This window comes from Haematobia irritans, chromosome 3 (genome assembly GCF_050003625.1).
Source record: "Haematobia irritans isolate KBUSLIRL chromosome 3, ASM5000362v1, whole genome shotgun sequence".
Taxonomy (NCBI): Eukaryota; Metazoa; Arthropoda; class Insecta; order Diptera; family Muscidae; genus Haematobia; species Haematobia irritans.
Window position 1 is genome coordinate 119156556 of NC_134399.1, and position 15865 is coordinate 119172420.

At 35.8% G+C, this 15865-nt stretch overlaps 1 protein-coding gene across 3 annotated transcripts in view; it reads left to right on the forward strand.

Annotated features, from left to right (window-relative positions):
* The window catches only part of LOC142228746 (eye-specific diacylglycerol kinase-like), a 276881-nt gene that overhangs the window by 133422 nt on the left and 127594 nt on the right, over positions 1–15865 (forward strand). The window lies entirely within an intron of this gene.

A 15865-nucleotide genomic window follows, 5' to 3' on the forward strand; every position in this document is an offset into this window, starting at 1 on the left:
AACATATAAATAAAGCCGAATGTTCGGCATAGTCGAATCTTATAAATCTTTCACACTATGGCTACCATAAAAGAAATTCTCTAATAGAAAATTACATATAGTTGCATTATTTGTGGTGCGCGCTAATTCATAGATTACTGTTAAATAGAATTGGTTAAGCAGTAGATTAATCTTAAATAGCACCCTTCATTAATTGTAATTACATCTTAGTGGACAAATGAATCACAATAAATGACTATTGTGAATTGAACAAATGGATTTTCGTCAAATCCAACATTGAAATTTTACAGCTCATAAAAATCCTGTTCTAAACGAAACAGTGCATTTCCACCGGAGTGATTTAAGTTCACTTTCTTTACTGATGTTTCTTCACTGAGAAAAAATGTTTTTCTGGTTCCAAATATTATGTCATTACACTAAGGATTTTGCTCATTCCTCCGAGCCAAAGAAGCGGAGAATTGCACTAAGGATACAGTTAGGACGCAATTCAATTTTCAATTTAAGAATTGGTCCCAAATTTTTTGAATTTATTCCACTGGTCAGACCAAATGTTTTTTGGTCCATTTTCATCAACTGATCAACCCTAGTTTCTTTACTTGAAGTAAAATTTGCCTTACAAATTTACAAAATTTGTGTCCTAAATTTAATGAAAAATTTTTTTGGATCAGACTATAAACTTTATTCTAATTATAATTCCACAATTTTAAAGAATTTTGTTCTTAATATTTTTTAAATTGCGCATCCTTAAATTTAAATCTATCACGTAAATATTTTTTTTTTTCAGTGTATGTAAGACATGTCCCCGTTAACTTTAATTGTGTAAACTTTATTACATATGTCCTAACTCTTTATTTTCTACTTCGTGTAGCGGAATACTTCCTTGACTATTCTCGAAGTGTGTGGTGCAATTTCATCTCGTTTCCTTGTTATAACAGGTTGGCTGATAAGTCCCCGGTCTAACAAAGAAAAACACATTTTTTGTCAAAATTCGTTTTTATTATTCAACATAGTTCCCTTCAAGAGCGATACAACGATTATAACGACCTTGCAATTCTTGATACCATTTTGGTAGTACTCCTTCGGTTTTGCCTCAAAATAGGCCTCAGTTTTGGCGAGCATCCTTTTGAGGTCTGAGAACAAGAAAAAGTCGCTGGAGGCCAGATCTGTAGAATACGGTGGGTGGGGAAGCAATTCGTGAATTTTTGCCATCGTTCTCAATGACTTGTGGCACGGTGCGTTGTGTTGGTGGAACAACACTTTTTTCTTCTTCATATGGGGCCGTTTTGCCGCGATTTCGACCTTCAAACGCTCCAATAACGCCATATACTAATCACTGTTGATGGTTTTTCCCTTCTCAAGATAATCGATAAAAATTATTCCATGCGCATCCCAAAAAACAGAGGCCATTACTTTGCCAGCGGACTTTTGAGCCTTTCCACGCTTCGGAGACGGTTCAGCGGTCGCTGTCCACTTAGCCGACTGTCGATTGGACTCAGGAGTGTAGTGATGGAGCCATGTTTCATCCATTGTCACATATCGACGGAAAAACTTGGGTGTATTACGAGTTAACAGCTGCAAACACCGCTCAGAATCATCAACACGTTGTTGTTTTTGGTCAAATGTGAGCTCGCGCGGCACCCATTTTGTACAGGGCTTCCGCATATCCAAATATTGATTAATGATATGATCGTTCCTTTGATATCTTTAAGGCCTCTGCTATCTCGATCAACTTCATTTTACGGTCATTCAAAATCATTTTGTGGATTTTTTTTGATGTTTTCGTCGGTAACCACCTCTTTCGGGCGTCCACTGCGTTCACCGTCCTCCGTGCTCATTTCACCACGCTTGAATTTTGCATACCAATCAATTATTGTTGATTTCCCTGGGGCAGAGTCCGGAAACTCATTATCAAGCCAAGTTTTTGCTTCCACCGTATTTTTCCCCTTCAGAAAACAGTATTTGATCAAAACACGAAATTCCTTTTTTAGACAATAACAAAAGTTGTTTCACAAAAAATGATCTATCTCACAAACTAATTGACTTAAGACGTCAAATTTTGACACGAATCATTTGAAGGTTGGTACTATATATAGAAAACAAGTAAGGAAAGTCTAAAGTCGGACGGGGCCGACTATATTATACCCTGCACCACTTTGTAGATCTAAATTTTCGATACCATATCCGTCAAATGTGTTGGGGCTATATATAAATGTTTGTCCCAAATACATACATTTAAATATCACTCGATCTGGACAGAATTTGATAGACTTCTACAAAATCTATAGACTCAAAATTTAAGTCGGCTAATGCACTAGGGTGGAACACAATGTTAGTAAAAAAAATATGGGAAACATTTAAATCTGGAGCAATTTTAAGAAAACTTCGCAAAAGTTTATTTATGATTTATCGCTCGATATATATGCATTAGAAGTTTAGGAAAATTAGAGTCATTTTTACAACTTTTCGACTAAGCAGTGGCGATTTTACAAGGAAAATGTTGGTATTTTGACCATTTTTGTCTAAATCAGAAAAACATATATATGGGAGCTATATCTAAATCTGAACCGATTTCAACCAAATTTGGCACGCATAGCTACAATGCTAATTCTACATCCTGTGTAAAATTTCAACTAAATCGGAGTTAAAAATTGGCCTCTACGGTCATATGAGTGAAAATCGGGCGAAAGCTATATATGGGAGATATATCCAAATCTGAACCGATTTCAACCAAATTTGGCACGCATAGTAACAATGCTAATTCTACATCCTGTGTAAAATTTCAACTAAATCGGAGTTAAAAATTGGCCTCTACGGTCATATGAGTGAAAATCGGGCGAAAGCTATATATGGGAGATATATCTAAATCTGAACCGATTTCAACCAAATTTGGTGCGCATAGCTATAATGCTAATTATACTCCCTGTGCAAAATTTCAACTAAATCGGAGCAAAAAATTGGCCTCTGTGGGCAAATGAGTGTAAATCGGGCGAAAGCTATATATGGGAGCTATATCTAAATCTGAACCGATTTGGCTGATATTCTGCAAGTTTTTCGAGACTCATAAAATATTCGGATGTACGGAATTTGAGGAAGATCGGTTGATATACACGCCAATTATGACCAGATCGGTGAAAAATATATATGGCAGCTATATCTAAGTCTGAACCGAATTTTTCCAAAATCAATAGGGATCGTCTTTGAGCCGAAACAGGACCCTATACTAAATTTTAGGACAATCGGACAAAAACTGCGAGCTGTACTTTGCACACAAAAATACATCAACAGACAGACAGACGGACAGACAGACGGACAGACAGACAGACAGACAGACACAGACAGACGGACATCGCTAAATCGACTCAGAATTTAATTCTAAGACGATCGGTATACTAAACGATGGGTCTCAGACTTTTCCTTCTTGGCGTTACATACAAATGCACAAACTTATTATTCCCTGTACCACAGTAGTGGTGAAGGGTATAAAAAAAAATTTAATTCTAAGAATTTAATTCTAAGACGATCGGTATACTAAACGATGGGTCTCAGACTTTTCCTTCTTGGCGTTACATACAAATGCACAAACTTATTATACCCTGTACCACAGTAGCGGTGAAGGGTATAAAAAAAAATAAAAAAGAATATGCATTTAATACTAGCGACGCCATCTATGTGGCAGACCGGGGACTTATCAGCCAACCTGTTATATGCCTAACTTTAGTTTTAACGCCATTTATCAGTCTGTGTATTATTCGGTTAGGATGCGGTTAATATTTCTCTTATGTTTATTTCAATTTCTTTGTGAAATAACGCATCACTTATCCTTCGAATCTGATCTATAAAATTATCTCTCAGTCTGGCCCAAATATTTAACGAGCCTCAGACTGCTAGTGATTTTCTCTCAATGGGTTTATATTCTAGCCTGATTTTGAACGGTGGACAAACATTGCAAAATCGATTCCGAATTCCACAATATCTGACTAATATTTCAAAGTGTTACAAACTGAATGCTGAAGTTCATATATATCCCACACCGCGATGGAGAGTGTAGAAACCTTTTATCCAAGCAACCACAAACCAAAAGCAAAAACAAAAATCAACATTAACACCAATGAAAGCAAACAGAATAATATAATTATACAAATTATAGCAATAAAACAAATTAAACCTCATTTTATGGGATTTATTCGTGGAGAAGGCCTATGAGTGTATATGTTTGCCTTCCTTCCTTCCTGCTTTTGTCTGGGACTCTCTAGCATTTGTTGTCATTTCCAAATGATAAGCCAGAGATAACATATCTTAAACCCTATATACTGCTATTACTCTCAAAAGATAAAAAGAAGAATTTATTAAAAGTAGAAAATTCATTAAAATTCCATTGAAATATATGGGCTAAGATAATATGGTGTTGCGCCATGGAATACAATGTCTTGTACTTTGTTTTCACGCTAAGGGCAAACATAAGATGTGATGATATGTAGGTTTTTAGGATAAATCACGGAATTGATTTATGAATGATGGTAAAAAATGTATGTATGTATATAATAAAATACATATCACCAATGATCTAAATATACAAAAACGTTGTAGGTCATGGAAACGCATTTATTGAGGTGTTATAAAAATATAAAAAATATTTAATGTCACCGAAAACCATTCTAGATCAGTTATCATTGTAATGTAAGTACAAATACATTAAAAACAATATTGCAATTGATGCCTGGATTGTGGTAGAAAAAAAGACTTGGTTAGGTCAAAAACGCAAAATGTTTCGAAAGAAGGCCAAACAAGATATCGAATACTAACAACGAGTGCACTCAAAAACAAAATTTACTTGGATTCAAAGATTTAGATTTTCCCTCTAGGATTTTGGTATTGATTCCGAGCCAAAGATGCGGCTTCTTTAAAGTAAAGATTTTTTTAGAGACCTATCTGGCTTTAAATCTAGGACTAATAAAATTAAAATTTGGATACAGATCTTATTCATCAAACTTTCATTCTCTTTTCGCATATTATTAATAAAGGTACTCACGTACAAACAAAAGCCAGTTTAAAAATCCAAATTAAAACGTATACTTCTAAGTAAAAAATGTTTTCTTAATCCAAAAAAAAAACTTTAAACCAAAGACGCTAAATCCTCAAAATAAGTCTTAACCTATATTTGAAGCGTTTTTATCTTAAATCTAAAATTTCAATATTTCAGTTAATTTAAGGACAATTTCTTTAAATCAAAAATGGGTTTCTTTACATTAAGGAAAATTAGCCTTAGTTCAAAGACATGCGACTTTAACGGAGGGACGCAAATTTACAATATTTGTGTTCTAAATTTAATGAAAAAAAAATTTTTTGAAGCAAAGATTATAAACATTTTAATTAAAATTTCATTATTTAAAAAAAAATTGTCCTTTATTTTGTAAATTTCGCATCCTAAAATTTAGGTTGCGTAATCTTTAATATCACGTAAATATTTTTTTCAGTGTGCAAACGAAAAAAAAAAATTATTAAGGCATTGATTAAGGCATTAGATATATAACGTACAACATTTTAACCGAATCAGATGAAATTTGCTCCTCCAAGAGGCTCCGATAGCCAAATCTGGGCACCGGTTTATATGGGGGCTATATATAATTTTGGACCTATATGGATCAATTTTAGCATGGGTTTCAGAGGTCATATACTAACACCACGTACCAAAATTCAACCCGATCGCATGAGTGAAGCTCACACCACCCCTTCGCCATGAGCACGGCCGGTATTAAAGGTAGCAAATAGGTTTCCAGAGTTGGAACGCCAGTCCTCCTATAGCTTCCGCAAGCCAAATCTGGGGGTCGGTTTATATGAGGGCTATACGTAAACGTGGTCCAATATGGCCCATTTGCAATACCATCCGACCTACATCAATATCAACTACTTGTGCCAAGTTTCAGGTCGATAGCTTGTTTCGTTCGGAAGTTAGCGTGATTTCCACGGACGAACAAGCTAAAGGGTGGTTAAAATTTCAAGGGCCGATGTTGATTTTGAATAAAACAAAAACTATTTGGGAAATTATTTTAATTTTTTTTTATTATGATATATTGGTATTACTCAATTATGTATGGAACAGAATATCGGCCAAATGGGCGCCGCGACCTCGGTGGTACACCTTAATCCGATGGTCCAAATTTTCGATGACGCTGAGGCATAATAGAGGTTCCATGCCGTTATTGTGCCGAATTATCTCATCTTTTAACTCTTCAGTTGTTGCTGGCTTATCGACGTACACCTTTTCTTTCAAATAACCCCAAAGAAAAAAGCCCTCGGTGTCAAATCACATGATCTTGACGGCCAATTGACATCGCCATTACGTGAGATAACACGGCCATTGAATTTGTTGCGCAAAAGAGCCATTGTTTCGTTAGCTTTGTGGCAAGTGGCACCGTCCTGTGAAACCACATATCGTCCACATCCATATCTTTCAATTCGGGCCATAAAAAGTTCGTTATCATCTCACGATAGCGAACACCATTCATAGTAACTGCCTGACCGGCCTCATTTTGGAAAAAAAATACGGCCCGATGATGCCGCCAGCCCATAAACCGCACCAAACAGTCACTCTTTGTGGGTGCATTGTTTTTTCGACAATCACTCTTGGATACTCACTCGCCCAAATGCGGCAATTCCGTTTATTGACGAATCCACAGAGGTGAAAATGTGCCTCATTACTGAAGATGATTTTCTTTGAAAATGAACGCCCATTTTCATAATAAGTCTGGATAACTTTAACACGTTGTTGGATTGTGTATCTCTCAATGGTTCAAATTGAGTAAGTTTGAAATAGAGAAATGTCAAATAAAATACGGAAAAAAAACTTGGCGTTTAGGTGTGGTTCACATTCAACATCGGCCCTTACAATTTAACCACCCTTTATTATACACTGCACCAATTTGTAAATCCACATTTTCGATCATCAATCCATCAAATGTGTTGGGTGCTATATATAAAGGTTTTTGTCCCAAATACATATATTTAAATCTGACTATCTGAACAAAATTTATATTCTATCCCAGCAAAAAAATTTGGAAGTTCTTCCAAAGGCACAACTTTAAAGATGCACTCCCAATGATGTTCTTTATTTTAACTACCCAGAAAGTTCTTTTAATTCAATATTTTATAACTTGGTTTTTTTCATACTTTTAATGGGTAATTTTAACTTTTTTTGTTTCAAATAGGTTAAAAACAGAGTAAGAATTTATAAAATGGTACAAATAAAATATTTGAGGTCAAACGTTTCCGACAAGCGTTAGAATCCATTAAAAATTATAAAAAATTACAAAAATCATTTATTTGACAAAATATTACAGAATTTCTTAATTTACATCCAAAACATTCGGATCACACCTAAAGAAGTGATGCAGATTCAATGCAACGGCTGTTGAAATGGAGGACTTCCGTCCTATGACAAGCCCATGTTAAATTCATCGCTTCTGCGTCAATTTTGCACCACTTCCGGATCCAAAAAGAACATTTTCATTACTTCTTTGGCGACGCTTTTTTTGCTGGGTATAGGCTTAAAATTTAAGTCGGCTAATGTCCTGGGATGGTACACTATGTTAGTAAAAAAATATGGGAAACATTTTAATCTGAACCAATTTTGGGGCAACTTCGCAAAAGTGTATTTATGATTTATCGGTCGATAGGCATGTATTAGAAATAATGGAAAATTTCAGTCACTTTTACAAGTTTTCGACTTAGCAGTGGCGACTTTATAAGGAAAATGTGGGTATTTTGGTCATTTTTGCCCAACTCGGAAAATCATATATATGGAAGCTATATAGAAATCTGAACCGATTTCAACCAAATTTGACATGCATACTTAGTATTTTAATTCTACTCCCTGTGCAAAATTTCACTTAAATCGGACTACAACTTTGAACTTTGTGGTCATATGACGGATAATCGGGCGAAAGACATAGTATATGGAAACTATATCTAAATCTGAACCGAATTCAATAAAATTTAGCACACTTGACTACACTACTAATTGTACTCCTAGTTAGGCTGTCCATTATATATCTTTTAAAGAGAACATGTTCCCTTTTTGTGTTCGTATCTTTTTGTTCACTCTCTTTTTTGGTGCCGTATTTTTATGTCCAACAGTGCTCTTTATGTACTCTATTTCAAAAAAATCCTAGATTGATGGAATTTTATTTATTTAGTAGGAATTCGCCACAATTGTTCGCCACTAATTGTTTACTGGGTTAAATCTGTTGACAAATTAAAGGCCGGAACACAATAGCGACGTTTCGAAGTACGGCGTAAAAATTAGAAATAGATGTAATTGAACGTACGACGTAAATACGCCAATACGTTGTCGTCGTCAATTTATTTTGTTTATTTTTTAAGAAAATGTGATTCTTTTTGTTTTTTATTGTTTTATTATATATTTATTTCGTTGTTTCTATCATTAGAAACTATTATTATATTAATTTTAACATCAATAAAATTATTTAAAAAAATTAAAAAAAATTTTTGTAAACTCTTTTTTAGTAAAATGTTCTCTTTTTTCAAAGCGAAAGTTCTCTTTTGAAAATTATCTATATGGAAACCCTACTCCTAGTCCTACTTCAACCAAATTGGGCTAAAACTCTGGCTTCAGGGGCCATATAAGTCTATATCGGGCGAAAGATGAACCGATTTCAATGAAATTTGGCACACCTAACTGTAGTACTTATTGTTCTCCTGGTGCAAAATTTCAAGCAAATCAGGGTAAAACTCTGGCTTCTGGGTCCACATAAGTGCATATCGGGCGAAAGATATATATGGGCGCTATATTTATATCTGAAACGATTTCAATAAAATTTAGCACACTTGACTACACTACTAATTGTACTCCTAGTGCAAAATTTCATCTGGGTCCATATAAGTGTATATCGGGCGAAAGATATATATGGGAGCTATATCCAAATCTGAATCGATTTCTTCCAAAATCAATAGGGTTGTAAAGGGTGACACGGTCAAAATTTGGTCAAGGGAAAACGCGTGTAAATCGGTGAAATCGTTTATTTAAAAAATCAAATTAAATTTCTTGTTCAAGTTCAATTAGTATAAAATTCAGGAAAAATATTCAGTTAGGCTTTCGCTTTTCCAAATCCGAATTGCCGGGCCTCACGCTTGACACCTGCCATCAGATTTTGTACAGCTACCTTGTCCACCTTCTTCGCCGCAGAAAGCCAGTTTGCCTTGAACTGCTGCTCGTCCTTAGCAGTTTTTTTGGTCTTCTTTAGGTTCCGCTTGACAATAGCCCAGTATTTCTCAATTGGGCGGAGCTCTGGCGTGTTGGGAGGGTTCTTGTCCTCGGGAACCACCTGCAAGTTGTTGGCGGCGTACCACTCCATGGCCTTTTTACCGTAATGGCAAGATGCCAAATCCGGCCAAAACAGTACGGAACAACCGTGTTTCTTCAGGAAAGGCAGCAGACGTTTATTCAAACACTCTTTCACGTAAATTTCTTGACAGTCCCAGAAGCTATGAAAATGCTGCTTTTCAAGCCACAGGTACAGATGGCTTGCCAAACCAGATATTTCTTTGCGAACTTTGACAGTTTTATGTGCTTGAAAATATCTGCTACCTTTCCCCTTCCTTTTACCGTATAAAACTCCTGTCCCGGAAGCTGCTTGTAGTCGGCTTTGACGTAGGTTTCGTCGTCCATTACCACGCAGTCAAACTTCGTCAGCATCGTCGGGGATCGCGCTTTGGTCGTCCTATTTTGTTTATCATCGCGATTTGGAGTCACTACCTTCTTGTAAGTCGATAGTCCGGCACGTTTTTTGGCTCGATGCACGGTTGTAGACGATACACCCAGCTTATTTGCGGCATCTCGGAGAAAGAGGTTAGGGTTTCGCTTGAAACTACCGGCAACTCTCTTTGTCGTCTCAGCGGCTTCCGGTTTTCGATTTCCCCCGATCCAGACTTCCTGTCTGTCGACAAACGTTCCTCAAACACTTTAATTACATTTGTAACGGTTGATTTGGCAACTTTTAGCGATTTTGCCAGCTTTGCGTGCGAGTAGCTCGGATTTTCGCGATGCGCGAGCAAAATTTTGATACGCTGCTCTTCTTGCTTGGACGGCATTTTGACAACTGAAGAGTGAATTCCAAAATCAAAATGAGAGCAACATTCTACACACACACATCTTCATAATGAGGGGTGTTCAGGTTTTTTAAATGCAAAATTGAAAGAAATACGTCAAGTTTATATTGACCAAATTTTGACCGTATCACCCTTTATTCTGACCCAAAACAGGAACTTGTGCCAAATTTGAAGGCGATTGGACTTAAACTGCGACCTAGACTTTGATCTAGACGGAAATGGCTAGATCGACTCAGCGACCCACCCTGAGCATTATTGCCACAGACACCAAGTGTCTATCTCATATCCTTCTGGGTGTTGCAAACATATGCACTAACTTATAATACTCTGTTCTACAGTGAGGCGCAGGGTATAATAAGTGAACCCTATATGACACTAAAGGCAATTTAATTCTATTTTAGTTCATGGAATTATAATGTTTTGAGAAAGCTTCCTTGACTTTTGTGTACGTTGTAATCCAAAAAGGGGGAAATGTTCCCACTTTTACTAAATTCGTGTCTTCCTCAAAATAGTTCCGAATTTCTTAAAATTTGTACATTTTACCAATAATGCGCCCATCTTGAACTTCGTATGGCACCAAAGACATTCTTGCAATTTTGAACTCTAATTGTTTCCTTCAAACTACGAAATTTTCTTTAACCAAGTGCAAAAGCAAATAATTATATCTACTAAATTTTCTTAAATTTGCCGTAAAATATTTACTTAGCGTTTGTAATACAGTCTAGTGAAAATTTTACTCTTGAATTCCATCACTAACTTTATTTCTGAATGCAGTAGATCAAAATACTTTTGTATGCTTGTAAACAATAAAATGAATTGGCACTGAAATAAAGTTGTCAGCTGACAAACAATCGGGTTAGAAATTATAGCAACCTGAAATATAAAGCAACCCTGTATATATTGAAAATATTTTAATACTGAAATAGGTTTTATGTTTCAACACTTAGAAAACTTCACAGCAAAATGTTCTCCCACTCAAAATAAAATTAAGAATAATATGACGCATTTTTATACCCTCCACCATAAGGTGGGTGTATATTAACTTTGTCACTCCGTTTGTAACACATCGAAATATTGCTCTAAGACCCCATCTACACGCAAAAAAATAATTCTTTCCTCCCAAACGAAATTTTAGACAAACAAAGTTCGTTTCTCATTTGCTTTTCGCTGTAAGGAAGTGTATTTGGAAGAAAAGTATATACTTTTTGTGATAAACGTTTATTCTTTTCCAGGATGTAAAAACAATTTCATAAAGACTAGCTCAAAAAAAAACATTATTTTCTTGCTAATTGCATTGTCCCTCACATCTTTCTCACATCCACGAGGATTTTTAGTTCTTAACACCTTTTCCTGTAATACCAACAATGTAGAAGAAATTATACGATTTTATAAATTTTTAAAATTTTTTTACCTTTCGCCTGGACGGAGAATCGAACCGCGGACCATGCACATTGTAAGCCAACACACTAACCACTGAGCTATGTACCTGTTATGGTCATCAATAGATAAATATCCATTTAAGTTATATTTATATAGCATAGCTTGCGGCGCCCACGAACCGAATAAACAAAGTTTATTTAACAGAAACAAACAGTTAGTTTGGCACCGTGGAGCAGTGGTAGCTACGTCCGACTCTCATGCCAAGGGTCGTGGGTTCGATCCCTGCTTCGGCCAAAGTTTTTTTTTTTTGCTTTTGTTTTTTTTACATATATTCCAGATATATTCGGAAGATTCCGAAAAAATGTTCAACATTACATTGTACTATATTAAATTTTGAACTGTAAAATGTATCTTATTAAAGACCTAAAGTCGGAAAAGAACAGTGTTTGATATAAACGAAATGGACTGTGTTGTTATTTCAAAAATAACTTTTTTTATTGAAAAAATAAAAATTTTGTAACAAACGAATTTTTTTGGTGATAAAAGTTTAAAATTTTCGAAGCAATTCAAAAAACTCTAACTAAAGAAAAACGTTTTCGGTACACGTTTTCCAAACGTTTTTTTTCTTTGCGTGTATATATATAAAATTCAAATTATGTTTGTTTATTTGTTTGTTTGTTTGTTTGTTTATTTGTATGTTCCGGGTTGGCGCGAAAACGGCTGAACCGATTTACTTGAAACTTTCAGAGATCGTGGGGGGCACTCATGTGCTGAAAATAGGGTACCTAATTTTTTGACATATGGTCGCGGAGAGGAACCTCCCCTATGTCCGACTTTTTGAAAATTAGACTAAAGTTGACCGATTTGCTTGAAATTTTCATTGAAGATTGGGGTTGGCATCTAGACAAAGATCCGCTACTTTTTATTTCGATATTTGGTGGCGGAGGGGGGTCTCCCCTTTGTTCGACTTTTTTTTTAAGTACAGTGAAAAAACTAAAATTCTCTAAATTATCAGAGATTTACAGAGAACATGTGGTGAGGTTATGGAATTAATATGGGGTACCCGATGAGTTCATATGTAGATGGGGAAGGGGACCGCCCCTTGCCCTACTTTTTGAAACTTGGAACAAAATTATGCGATTTGCTTGAAATTTTCATTGAATGTTGGGGTTGGCATCTAGACAAAAATCCGCTACATTATTTTTCGATATTTGGTCGGGGAGGGGGACCACCCCTTTGCCTGATTTTTTTTTGTTTGAAAGTACAAACAAAACTAAACTCCCCCGACTGAAATTTTACGGAAAAAATGGGTTAATAAAAATAAAAGGGCATAGGGAGACATCCGCTTCTCTTAAGTACATACAGAGAAACAATTAAACTTTTACCGAGTTACTTGAAATTTACAGAGGACTGGGGACAGGTTACGATATTAATAGTTGATACCAGATTTTGTGATATTTGAACGGAAGAGAGGCCGCCCCTTTAGGCTTATAATTTGCTTGACATTTTCTGGGACGTTTACAAAAGATACGCTACATCACTTTTCGATATTTAGTCGGGGAGGAGGTCCTCCTCTAAAACTGCAAAAAAACAACAATTCTTAAGTTTTATTGAAATTTACATAGGCAGTGGGGGAAGGTTATGAACGAAGAGGCAACCTTCCTTGCCCCACACTTGAAGGAAAGTTTCAAGAATTTTCAGGGAAGGTTAGGGGTGCTCTTCACTACGGTGTTTGTCGACATTGTATCGGGGAAAGTGACGTCCCTTTAAAACAAGAAGCAAAATTTAAACATCGCCGATCTACTTGAAATTTACAGGGAACGTGGGAGGAGGTGATTAAATTTATACATGATTTTTAAATTAGTATATGATTTTTCGATATCTGGTTGGGGAAGGGGAAAATTGAAATAAACTTTGTCGATTTACTTCGATAGAATTTATAGGGACCATTGAGTAGTTGCGAAATTAATATAGGGTACGTGGTAGTCCGATATCAGGTCGGAGTGGAGCGAATGTGGGGGGAGGGTTCCCTTTTGTCCGTTTTTTTTTTTTTCTTAAATTGAAAGTAGAGGGTTGTCCGTAAATGGGAACTCGGTACATAATTTTATGATTTTTGCACAGGCTTCTGCCAGACTTCTTTTTAGTAAAGAACTTAAATTTACATGAAATTGGCAGCCAACGTAGAGGGTGCATCATTTTCCAACATTTTAGCAAATGTTAATGTGGTAAAATTTGTTACTATTTTTGCTTTTTCCGATTTATTGGATGGGAAACAGTAATTCTTTGTATGTTATTATAATATAGAGCATAATTTTCAGATATGTTGAGGAGAAGGATACCTTTCCTTGACAAACCACACTTAAAATTCACAAGAAATAAAGAAGAAGGTACACCCTCTCCCGCCGTATGTGCACCTATAAACGAAAAATCAAGTAGTCCGATTTGTTTAAAAGAATTCAAATCTTTTCGATTTGGTTTTCAGCACAAAGGATATAGTTGACTAAGTTAACGCAAAATATTCCTCCAAATATGCTTCGGAAGGCGCAGCGAAGCGTGCCGGGTTACGCTAGTAAAATATATATATTCTGGGTCGTGGTGTAATTCTGAGTCGATCTCAGCATGTCAGTCCGTCCGCCTGTTGAAATCACGCTAACTTCCGAACGAAACAAGCTATCGACTTGAAACTTGGCACAAGTAGTTGTTATTGATGTAGGTCGGATGGTATTGCAAATGGGCCATATCGGTCCACTTCTACGTATAGGCCCCATATAAAAGGATCCCCAAATTTGGTTTGCAGACCCTCTAAGAGAAGCAAATTTCATCCGATCCGGCTGAAATTTTGTTCATGGTGTTAGTATACGGTCTCTAACAACTATGCAAAAATTGGTCGAAATCGGTCCATAATTATATATAGCCCCCATATAAACCGATCCCCAGATTTGACCTCCGGAGCCCCTTGGAAGAGCAAAATTCATCCGATTCGGTTGAAATCTGGTACGTGATGTTAGTATATGGTATCCAACAACCATGCAGGAATTGGTTCATATCAGTCCATAATTATATATAGCTCCCATATAAACCGATCCCCAGATTTGACCTCCGGTGCCTTTTGGAGAAGCAAAATTCATCCGATCTGGTTGAAATGTGGTAAGTGGTGATAGTATATGATATTTAACAACTATGCCAAAAGTGGTCCATATCAGTCCATAATCATATATAGCCCCCATATAAACCGATCCCGAGATTTGGTTTTGGAACCTCTTGGAGAAGTAAATTTCATGCGAGTCAGTTGAAATTTGGTACATTGTGCTAGTATATGGCCGTTAACAACCATGCCTAACTAGGTCCATATCGGTCTATAGTTATATGTAGCCCTCAGACAAATCGAGATTCGGCTTGGCCGAACTTACGGCCGTTTATACTTATTTATCTCTATATAAATGACCTTTCGTTTACCCTCTCTCTTTCAATTAATGTTGACCACCTGTAGCCTTATTATGGTAGTTGAGAATATCGAAAATAAAACCACAACTAAATTCTTAACGTTTTCTGTTTTATTTTTGGCAATTTTCAATAAAGATGTTGGCATTGAATAATTCAATCTTGTTGACAGTTCAATCAAGTTGATCTGTCGTCGTCGTCGATGATCACGTCTATCACAGACAATTATAAACAATTGAAAAAGTTCAAAAGAAATCGAAATGGTAGTGGTATTGGGTGTGCGCGCTAAAGGAATAAATACCTTAACGTATTCACAGTAAACATGAAAACATTTATTATTAAATTAGAATTATATTCATCACGAAAGAGGCATGAGATTAAAAAAAACACTAAATTTTTTTTTATTAATTCTGTTTAATTTAAACTGAGTTTTATGTAATTAACCCCACTTTTCAGGAAGCTCCGTTAGTGCTACGTTAGCTAACGAACTTTTAAACTGTACTATGGACATGTCTGTCATCTTTGCTATATATTCCATATGCCAGTTAGTAACTTAACTGCTAAAAAATTTTCAGTTAAAGTTACCCGGAGAGAAGATATTTCGATTTTACTTTCTGTTAACTGGGAGTTAAAGTCTAACGGAGATACAAGAAAATGGTCGTAAATTAAATTAGATAATCGTAAATAATATGTCAAGAAATAATATCAAATTAAACTTACTTGTGGTTTTCTATAGTATTGCTATCAGGGAGAAATTCTGTGACGATCTAATGACGTCCTTCTGCTTGTCTATCGCTATGTCGATACACAATTTACACAATATTAAGGACAATTTTCTTTAAAGATATTTTAATTAAAAGAAATGCGAATATTTGAAATTTTGGTACCTCCGTTAAAGACTTTGAAACAAAGCCAAGTT